The 10,506-nt window shown below is 43.4% G+C and overlaps 1 pseudogene; it reads right to left on the bottom strand.

The window, feature by feature from the left end:
* Nucleotides 1–6,308: 6,308 nt before the first annotated feature.
* Nucleotides 6,309–9,816, bottom strand: LOC112933385 (large ribosomal subunit protein eL22-like; annotated as a pseudogene).
* Nucleotides 9,817–10,506: the final 690 nt, after the last annotated feature.

Raw genomic sequence — 10,506 nt, 5'->3', positions numbered from 1 at the left:
GCATTGTCAGGTCAATAGTGGCCAAACCGTATGTCCCCACGCCTGCATCACTCACCTCACTCTGTCTCATCACACCAGCATTTTATCATCTCATGCCAAGAAGGAGGGTGAGGGCACCATACAGCAGGATGTTTTGAGAAAGAGAATGAACACGTTCACGTAACCATGATGATATATTGTTACAGCTGTTCTATGTTGTTGTTAATCTCTGATTGTGCCCTATTTGTAAGTTAAGCTTTATTGTTTGTATGTCTAGGAAAAATCCACAGTGACCATGGAGGTCAGTCGTACCCGTGGGTTCAGGCGTCCAATGGGGTCTTGGGGGCCTATCCCCACTGATAAGGGGGGATTGTATCAGAGTTCTACGGAGCGTGGCATGTGTGTCCCAGAAGTGCTAGGGATTGACATGGGTAACCTCACGTGATCCAAATGTTGGATGGTCTCTTGTCCTGGTTGCATCATATGGAACCACTCTGAAGAGACACGGAGTTCCAGAACACAGAGAAGGTTGAAGGTGGTCTCCTCACTCTTGCGTTTGCTTTTGGACCAGTATGATGTGTTACAGGTCAGGCATGCCCAGATCTATTAGCATAGCCATTTTTGGATAATAGTCACGGGGTTCAATTAAATTAACTCTCATAAAATGGACAAATGACTGAAAAGATTTCCTGCAAGGAAACCATGGATGGAAGTGAAAACAGTAGCACGTGTGCGAGCAAACAACAAAGATGACAAAACAGACGCTTTTACTTCCCTAAAACAAGCTCTTGGCTCTCCGCATTAAAAGGTAGAAATAACATGGGCCAAATTAGATCTGACCAAAAAAGCCGGGCAAAAATACTCAAAATTATCAAGAAGTTTACAATTGGGCTCATATCTACCATCATTAATGAGTAGCCTTTCCTTTTTTAAAATTTTAGGTATTTTTAAAAGATTTTATTTATTTATTTGAGAGAGAGAAAGAATGCAGGAGCAGGGGGGAGAGGCAGAGGGAGAGGAAGAAGCAGACTCCCCGCTGAGCAGGGAGCCCAACACAGGGCTCGATCCCAGGGATCATGACCTGAGCGGACGGCAGATGCTCAACCGACTGAGCCACCCAGGGGCCCCAGTGGGGTACCTTTCCTTCAGGGCATATTGTGTCCCAAAAGATTAACTAGTGTTTGATGATGCCATTATGATTAGCAAGGCATTTAAAAGTATTACTGATTTCACTTTTATATTATCTTTTTATTTTCTTTGTGTGTGTGTATGTATTGTAATGCTCGGAACACTTTGATAAGTGCACATACTGGAGGAATTTAGTTACTAGAGACTTCTTACCGTTTAGAGGGGCAAGACCAAAAAGCCGGTGACCCTGTTTGGGGCTGAGACTGATGTGTTCACATGTCCATCTGACTTATGAAGAAGAGATGTGGGTGATGGTCCAGCTTGGACTCTGCATTTCAAGGTTGTTAGAGATTTATCGTTCTGCTTTTTATGACTTTTAACATAATTACAGAAATCAAGAAAAGGATTGTATTTGGAAATTCAATGTTTTCATTTCAATGGTCAGACCCCCCTCTCCCTACTTTGAGGAAAAACAAGACTAAGTTTAATTATCTTTCAATGAACCGTTTTCTCTCTGACTTTCATCTGGTTCAACATCTAAGTAGATCCACGTTGCTAACTTGTTAGTTTTTTTTTTTTAAGATTTTATTTATTTATTCCTGAGAGACACAGAGAGAGAGGCAGAGACACAGGCAGAGGGAGAAGCAGGCTCCATGCGGAGAGCCCGATGTGGGACTTCATCCCAGGACCCCGGGATCATGCCCTGAGCCAAAGGCAGACACTCAACCACTGAGCCACCCAGGTGTCCCAATTTGTTAGTTTTTTGGAACAAAGGGAATCTGTGAAGATTTTTTTCAGATTCAGAAAAGACTTTTTGTTAGGATCTGGAATATGTACAATATTTGTTTTTAGGTCTACTTTACAGTTCCAAAGTTACTTTTGTTCAGGAACAACAACAACAACAAAAAAGCTCCTTGGTTTCCTCATGGATTGATGATTTATGGGTATACTATTTTAAAGTGTACTTTCTGCAGAAAATAGCCATATTTAATACTTCTAAGTTATTTTTAAATTTTGCAAAATATAAACAGAGACAGAAAAGAAACAGGGTGTAAATGTGGACTCGATTGTGCACCAGGAACAGATAAGCCCCTAAATCTTAGCAACTCAATGCCGTAAACATTTATTTTTCACTCCTACTACATGCCTAATGCTGCTTGGCAGGTGGGGCTCTGCTCACTGTAATCTCTCAAGGACTGAGGTAGACAGAATAATGGTCCCTGAAGATATCCATATCCTAATCCCCAGAGCCTGTGACAGTGGTACCTTGTGTGGCAAAAGGCTCTTTGCTGATGTGATCAAGTTAGGGCTCTTGAGATGGGGAGACTGTCTTGGGTTAACCAGGTGGGCCCGATGTAATCACAAGTGTCCTCGTAGGAGGGAAGCAAGCAGGTCAAAGCCAATAGCAGGAGATGTGACCATGGAAGGAAGAGGCTGGAGTGACGGAGGGACAACCACAAGCCAAGGAGTGAGGAGGGCAGCCTCTAGACACTACAAAAGGCAGGGAAGTGGATTTTCCTCTGAAGCCTCTAGAAGGACGCAGCTGTCAACACCCTGACTTTAGCCCAGTGAGATGGATTTTGGACTCTGACCTCCAAAACTGTAAGATAATCAATTTGTGTTGTTTTAAGGTGCTGAGTGTGTGGTAATTTTGTTATGGAAGCAATAGGAGACTAATCCAGGGACCAGGGTTCCATCTTGACAGATTTTGTTCATGCTCCCTAAGACAGGAAATAAAAAATCGGTGAATTGTGTGTCTGCTCTTGAAGCTTCCACCAGAAGCTTCTGCTTGCATTTCTTTGGCCAGCACAAGCCACATGGTCACACTGGGGGCCAGAGGAGGGGCAGCGTGCGGGGCCGCCACAGGGCCTCAGAGCATCCTGAACAGTGGTCAGAGAAGAGCTGATCTGGAAAGAATAGGAGAGCAATAGCGTGACTCATTACAGGAAAACTCAGGTGACTTAGAGGACACAATCAGAAGGTTTTTTGTTTGTTTGTTTGTTTTTAGAGAGAAGGAGGGGCAGAGAGAGAAGAAGAGAGAATCTTGAGTAGGCTCCACACCTAGGAGCTGGTGATTGAGGCAGTGGCTACCAAGGCTTCATCTGAATCCCACGGACAGGAGGATCCCTCCTCTCCTGGGCTCCGCGGAGCTAGAAGACAGAGCCCACCACTGATGACCAGAGTCGGTGAACTCAGACTGTTCTAGACTAGCTACAGTCCGCAGGTCTCCGAGCTACTTTCTGGCTGGCTTTGGCCCATGGGAGGAACTGGGAGGAAATCGGTTGGTGGGAGGAGCCAGGGTATTTCTCTTCCTCTTCTCCTTGGGTGGAGACAGACACTGGATTTCTTCTTGTCACCTGCTTCTGCAGTATCCGTTTTCAACTTCCTCGTCTACCAGGTGACCTCTTGGTTCTAGTAACTCCACCTCCTTCTTTTGTCCCTCCAGCCTGGGGATGGGAATAAATGTGCATTTGTCAATCTTGCCAGTTACTTCATTACTTTCTGGCTTTTTCAAGCCTCTTACATCATCTGTAGAGCCAATTCCCTACATTAAAATTCCAATTGAAAATAGAATAATTAAAATAAAATAAAATAAAATTCCATTTGATTTCTGGATTCCTGGTTGGACCTTGGCTGAAACCCCGAGTAGCCCAGAATTTGGCAGGCACCCTGCCCATAAAGGCAACTCTGGGCAAAGCAGTGTCCTCATGGTTCTAAGTAGTACATGGGAGAAGATGCTACTTCTTCTTGAGAACAACACACATCAGCAGGTTCAAGACCAGAGTGGATAGAGATGCAGGATGGCCAGATAAAATGTAGGTGTGTCTCATGCAATCTGTAGACTGTATAATTCTTTATTGTCGGGCTGTCTTGCATATTGTATGGTGTTTAGCAGCATTTGGACCCTGTTTATGCTAAAAGATGATTCATTGCTTATGTGAAATTCATAGTAAATTGGGTATCATGCATTTTTATTTGCTAAATTGGCAAACTTTTAAAAAAGATTTTATTTATTTATTCATGAGAGACACATAGAGGCAGAGACACAGGCAGAGGGAAAAACAGGTTCCCCGAGGAGAGCCCCATCCAGGACTCGATCCCAGGACCCCAGGAAAATGCCCTGAGGGGAAGACAGATGCTCAACCACTGAGCCACCCAGGCGTCCCTAGATCTGGCAAACTCAGTAGAGAATAAGCTCATGGTGAGAGCTGGCTTCAATGCTGGACTGTGCAGGAATAAATATGGGGGCATGAGGGTCAGTTTTGGAAAAAAGTTGGGCGCTGGAATCATACCTCGATTGGAGTCTTTTTATAAGCTACAGTTATTGCGACTGAGGCAATTACAAAATACGGGTTAGTCCAATCAGGGGACTGTGGAATGAAAGCTCGGAAAAAGGCCTGTGCATATGTGTTTGCGTGGTCGAATGTATAAATGAATTACAGAAACTTACCTGAAATAATGGCCTACATCTAGCAGTTGCTAGAGCAACGTTCTCAATCATTTGGGGGTTTAAAGATAGAGAGATGGTGGGGGGGCACCCGCGTGGTGCAGTCAGTTAAGCATCTGCCTCTTGATTTCAGCTCAGGTCATGATCTCGGGGTTGTGAGGTCAAGCCCTGTGTTGGGCTCTGAGCTGGGTGTGGAGCCTGCTTAAGATGGTCTCTCTCCCTCTCCTTCCGCCCTTCCCCTCTAAAATATATATATTTTATACTCCTGGTTGGACCTTGGCTGAAACCCCGAGGAGCCCAGAATTTGGCAGGCACCCTGCCCATAAAGGCAACTCTGGGCAAAGCAGTGTCCTCATGGTTGGGCGCTGTTATAGAAGCAATAGGTGCTCCTGGCAGCTGGTGGGTGGAGGCCAGCTAACCATCTTACAATGCCTGGGACAGCTCCCAAAGAATCATCTGGTCCAAGAGGTCAAAGAGTGCTGCTGTTGAGAAACCCTGGTGTAAATGCGTTTGGAAAGGAAGTAACCAGCACAACACATTCTGTAAAGGCCTCTACAAAATGTGCCATCCTAAAAGCGAAACCAGATAATATGGCTGGAATTCCATGGGATTGTATTCCAAACCGACATAGGTGCAGCTGGCATCACAGGGGCCCCTCACTTATCATCCTGTATCTGGGATTTAGCCACCAATCCAGGCGGACAATAGATCATCACTGTAGGTGGCATCGTGTGGCTTCGCTCTCAGGTATGATCTGTATCCCTAAATAGCTGGAATACAGTGCCATTGTTCCTTCAGGGTGATTTATTTCTCTGTGACTCAAGAGATGGGTGTATGTGTGGCAATATGGTTCATGTTCAAGGGCTTCACTGGGGATGGTTGTAAGCTAACCCAGGCCAACGAGGTGCAAGAGACATGCCTGAAAACCAAAGGAATTCCAGTTCCTGGGAAAGGTAACCAAGTGCTTTAATCAAAGCTCTGTCAAGTCCAGGGGACAGAAAACCACCCCGGTTGATCTAGAAGCAGTGGAGGATGCACTGGTCCACGTAACTGGGCTGGTTTCTGGGGTAGTTCATAGGAGTAGAGGAGGAGCTTACACGCACCTCCAGAACTCTCTCATTCCCTCATTCTGTGTCTCTTCTCCAATTTCATTTTGCAGACATGCTTTCTCCCCAGTGTCATGGTTGGGAAGAGGGCTACAGGCAGCTGAAATGTCACAGCCTCCCACCTTGGAACTTCATTTTCCCATTATCAGACTCAGGAAAAGTCTTTGGCTCCACTTGGGTCATTGCCCACTCCTGGATCACTCGTTGTGTCTAGGGAAATGGGATTATGATCGGCCAGGTGGGTGTTGTGGGCCCCCTCCCGACATCAGGAGTGAGGTGACACTTTCAAATTGTAGAAATGAGAATCACTTTCCTGGCACCACATTATGATGCTTTTTCTAGTGCTGACATTCTTGAATGTGACAGCTGGCCCCCGACTGCTGGCAGGAGCTGGACTCGTGACAGCTTTCATCCCTGGCTGAGCAGGGCTACTGTGGAGACACTGTCTGGAGCTGTTCGGCTAAGGAGCCAGCCCTCTTCATGTGGGGAAACTGTCCTGCACTAATGACCCCTTCACATTAAAGAATCACAGAATCAGAGTCACATGGTAGGAACTCACTAATACATGGTGATGGGTCAATGGCACTTTCGGTTGGTTTGTTTTGGTTCCCAAGTTTTATTCAAGAATTGATGCAAAACATTCCAGGTCAATGAGTTTTAGTCCCATCTTCCTTCTCTTCTTCATCCTCATTTATCTAGAAGTAATGTGATCAGTAACTCTCCGTGCTGTTAGTGGCTATGTGCAACGGAGCCTGTTGATTATTCTTCTTCAAAGATTTTTTGGGGAGATACCTCAAATACCATGTAGAAAAAGTCATGTCAGAAGTTATTATAACTTTGCTCTTTACTCCTTTCAACGTATACAACCCCTCCACCGAGACTTCCAGCTTTTCCGTTTACTTTGATTTCCCCCTTCCCCCCCAAAATTGTTCAAGATTGGTGGCATCCATGATTCCACCTTCTAGAGGGTGAATTTCAGAATGTGCTTCTTTTTTTTTGGCCCCCCACAAGTTTTTTTCATGGGTGCCAATGTGGCAGTGGAGGCAGAAAAGGACTAATGGCATTTCAACTCTGCAGATGATGCGTGAGGGTTGTGGACAACACACCCTCTCTGCAGGCTCCTGGTGGCTAGTGGCCTCCCACAGTCATTGAGAATGCAAGAGAAGAAGCACAGGCTGTGGGGTCCAGTAGACCAGTAGACTGAGTCCCATCGCACGTCCACCACTTACTGAGTGACCTGCTAGGCTTCTCTAAGCCCCCACCTTCCTCACCTGTAAAATGGGTAAACAATCCCACTTCTCAAGGATTCTATGAGATAATCTGTGAGATTGCCTGTGTATAGCACCCTCATATGGTAAATGCTCTGAAATGCTTCTTTCCCTCTCTTCTCCTCTGTAGATCTTGGCTTGCTTTTAGCAAAATCTACAGGTGCTGGATTTATTTCAGTTCATCAATATATAGCTCCACTTGTAGGAGCAATTAGGAATGTTGAAAAGAACCCTCAATATATTTGAAAATATCTAAATATACTTTAAAGTAGAAGACATTAAAAAATAATAATAATAAATAAATAAATAAATAAATAAATAAATAAATAAATAAAATAGAAGACATCCCACATGGTAATTTGGTAAGTACATTAAACTAATCGCAATTCAATCTTTTTGTTCCATATAAAATGACTTTATATCTGAAAGGATACCAAAAATAAATATTGGGAAAATTCCATTTCACTTCACCCCACCCTTCTAAGGCCCAAATGCTATCTTCACTCTGACGTTTCAAAACACCTATAAATTTCTCTTCTCCAGTGGATGAACTACCACGAGGGTGTAAATGGTTTACCAAATGCTAACTCATGGGGCTGTCTGTACACCATCCAAGTTACTAAGAATAAAGAATGTGGAGCCTTTCTAGAGCAGTGCTATTTGAATAAATATTCTGGGGAAAGTACTTCGAGAACTGACTGTATTTCTAAAGATTTCTTAGTAATGATAATTTATCCCAGCCTGAGCAAGAATGGAGATTTGTACTTCAAAATAAATGGGTAACGTATCCTAGCAACCTGGAGTTTAAAACTTTTTATTACTCTTCCCCTGCGCTTGGCACGTCTAAGGGGAGAAACCCAAACATCATTAAATTGAGAGTTTACGCATAACGTGTGAGATATAAGAGATCTTAATTTTCTATTGCAGCTGAGAGTATCTTTGTCTGGAGTGTTGGTTGGCATACACAAGATGAAATAGACACTTAAATTATGGCTCAACAAGTTTTGTTTACCCAAGGAAGGTCTTAATTCTTGGTTTTTTTTGTTGTTGTTGTTGTTCTGTTTTGTGTTGCTGTTTCAATTAGCTTACTTGTAAAGCGAGTATGCTTTTATTTATTTATAATTTTTTAATGCAAGTATGTTGAACTTATGAAATGCAATTCTCCTTTTATTTATCACCCTACTTCAAACAAAGAAAGAAAATGTACAAAGAATGCCTACAATTAGCTGAATCATTTATTTACCGGCACAAAAGTCAATAAGAGAAAGTCATTGATAGGGATCACCTGGGATTCTTTAGTGCCTTACTTTCTACAGGGGTTGATTTTTTTTTAGTTCCTAAGGAAAGATGTCCTTTCTTTCTGAACCAAAAACTGTAATGAAGATGAAATGAGATAACATATAGTCGATATTGACATAAAGCAAGTTTTCTGTGACTCTTGGTCTTGGGGTTGTGGGTTCAAGCCCTATGTTGGGTATAGAGATTACTTTAAAATAAAATAAAAAAAAAAAGAACTGCTGATCATAAGCAATTTCAGGGTTGATTTCTTTGGCTCCCATGTGTTGAATGAATTCCTTATCAATTATAAAGAGAAATTTGGAGCTAGTAAGGAACTAAGAGAGTATTTATTCTAATTTCATCTTTTATTTTTTATTTTTTTTAAGATTTTATTTATTTATTCATGAGAGACACAGAGAGAGAGGCAGAGACACAGGCAGAGGGAGAAGCAGGTTCCATGCAGGGAGCCCGACATGGGACTGGATCCCGGGTCTCCAAGGTCACAGCCTGGGCTGAAGGCGGCGCTAAACTGCTGAGCCACCCAGGCTGCCCTAATTTCATCTTTTATAGCTGAAACCGAATGCCAGAGAGGTGAAGTGACTCCTTAGGGACACCCAGTCAGTTGCTGTGCATGGGGTGGCTGTCCCTGGACCCACCCTGTCCCACACCAGAGCTGGCTTCAAGCATGAGGTCCTCCTCGGTTTTATGCAGTAGAATCATTTTCTTTGGGATCAGATTTTCCTCCTCTTGCTGCTTATACATAGGTGGCTCCATCCTGAATATGTCACCCTGATCCTGTACTTTGTATAAAAATAGCTTCCCGGTTCTAATGGCTGGCTATTTCTCACTTTTATTACCTCATATAATTACCCCTTGCCCAGCCTTCTGTGTGGTTCATGTGATTCATGGCTGTTATTAGCAGCAAGCCTGAATGCACTTTGGAAAGAATATTATGAGCAAGGTCATTGATCAGGTGCTGTACAATCTCATTTGATTATTTTTAATGTCTCAGGAGCAAGAGAGATTTAGGTAGATATCTTTCAAAAGGATTGTTCCTTTTTTATAGCTTTGAGGCAAGTTGGCTTTTGGGGAGTATAAAGTTGTCCCATTTTTCAAACATAGGAACAGAATTTTTATTTTTTTTATTTTTTTAAATTTTTTTAAAATTTTTTATTTTTTTTTAGGAACAGAATTTTTAAAGGACCACCCACCTATTTAAGGATTGTACTATACGAGTTCGGGATGAAAACCCATCATGTATGATGTAGAGTGATGTTTTTGAAGTTTAATCCCCAAACTGAATGAGTATTTCAAGACCAGGTGTAACTGATGTGGCTCTCCTTTTCCATTATCGGAATTGAACGATGCTGCTTGGAACTCAAATTCTTATTATTGGCAGCCAATCCCTTGCAGGCTGCCCCTGAGTGATTTCTGAGCCATTCCCGGGTTGTACTTCACGTGTCCTCTCACCTGGTCTTCTTGCTGTGACCTTGTGCATGGCTGACCCTCGCCGGGGTCTTTTCTGTTGACTGAGGTGGTCTCCTACTGCTAACCGATGGTCGTTAGCAGTGACGGGGACACTGCTTGCACCTGTCTCTTCACTCCCCATGCCTCTGTTTTAAGGATAGTCTCCTGAAGCGATGATAATAATGAAAGGGATGTACAACGCAGCAGAGAAAGACCAGAAAGACTCAGTTTCTCTAATAATACTCTGGCCTCCCGCCTACTCCTGGGTCTCCCTTCCCTCGGCTGGAACCACCCACTACTGAAGGTCGTAAGTGCTTGTGCCAACCGTCTCCCATCCCTAGAGAGAAAAAGGAGTTTCTTCCTCACCTCTGTCTTTGGCCTACTCGCTCAATTATTCTATTGCATGAATAAGAATTGAAAATATTCATTTCTTACTGGGGAAACTGTACGGGAGAAGATGGTCTGGTCCTATGGCCTCAATAACGTAATCCTATCATGGCCCGAAGTTAGTACATTTCCCAAATCTGGGTTATTCAATCTTAAAAACTTACGTATGATCGAGCAAAAACTCAATCCAGGTTGAGTTGTTCCAAGCTCAATCCGGATACTCCCATCTCTTTTCATCAAGCGTTCACAAGTGGGTAGGGTTAGAGGTCTAGTCTTGCCTGAAGTTGTGACTTTGTGATGCAAACAAGCATTTCTCAATGTAGCACTTTCCAGAGTATAGATATAAAGGTGCCTTCACTGTGAGAGCTGCCCTCTGGGGATTCCTCCCCTGCCTGGCTGATATTTGATTGTCCTCTCCTCCCCATCCCTCCTTGCACACTCCTCT

This window comes from Vulpes vulpes, chromosome 2 (genome assembly GCF_048418805.1).
Source record: "Vulpes vulpes isolate BD-2025 chromosome 2, VulVul3, whole genome shotgun sequence".
In the NCBI taxonomy this organism is placed as follows: Eukaryota; Metazoa; Chordata; class Mammalia; order Carnivora; family Canidae; genus Vulpes; species Vulpes vulpes.
The sequence above is the reverse complement of the archived record's forward strand: the minus strand, read 5'-3'. Positions and strand labels throughout refer to the sequence as shown.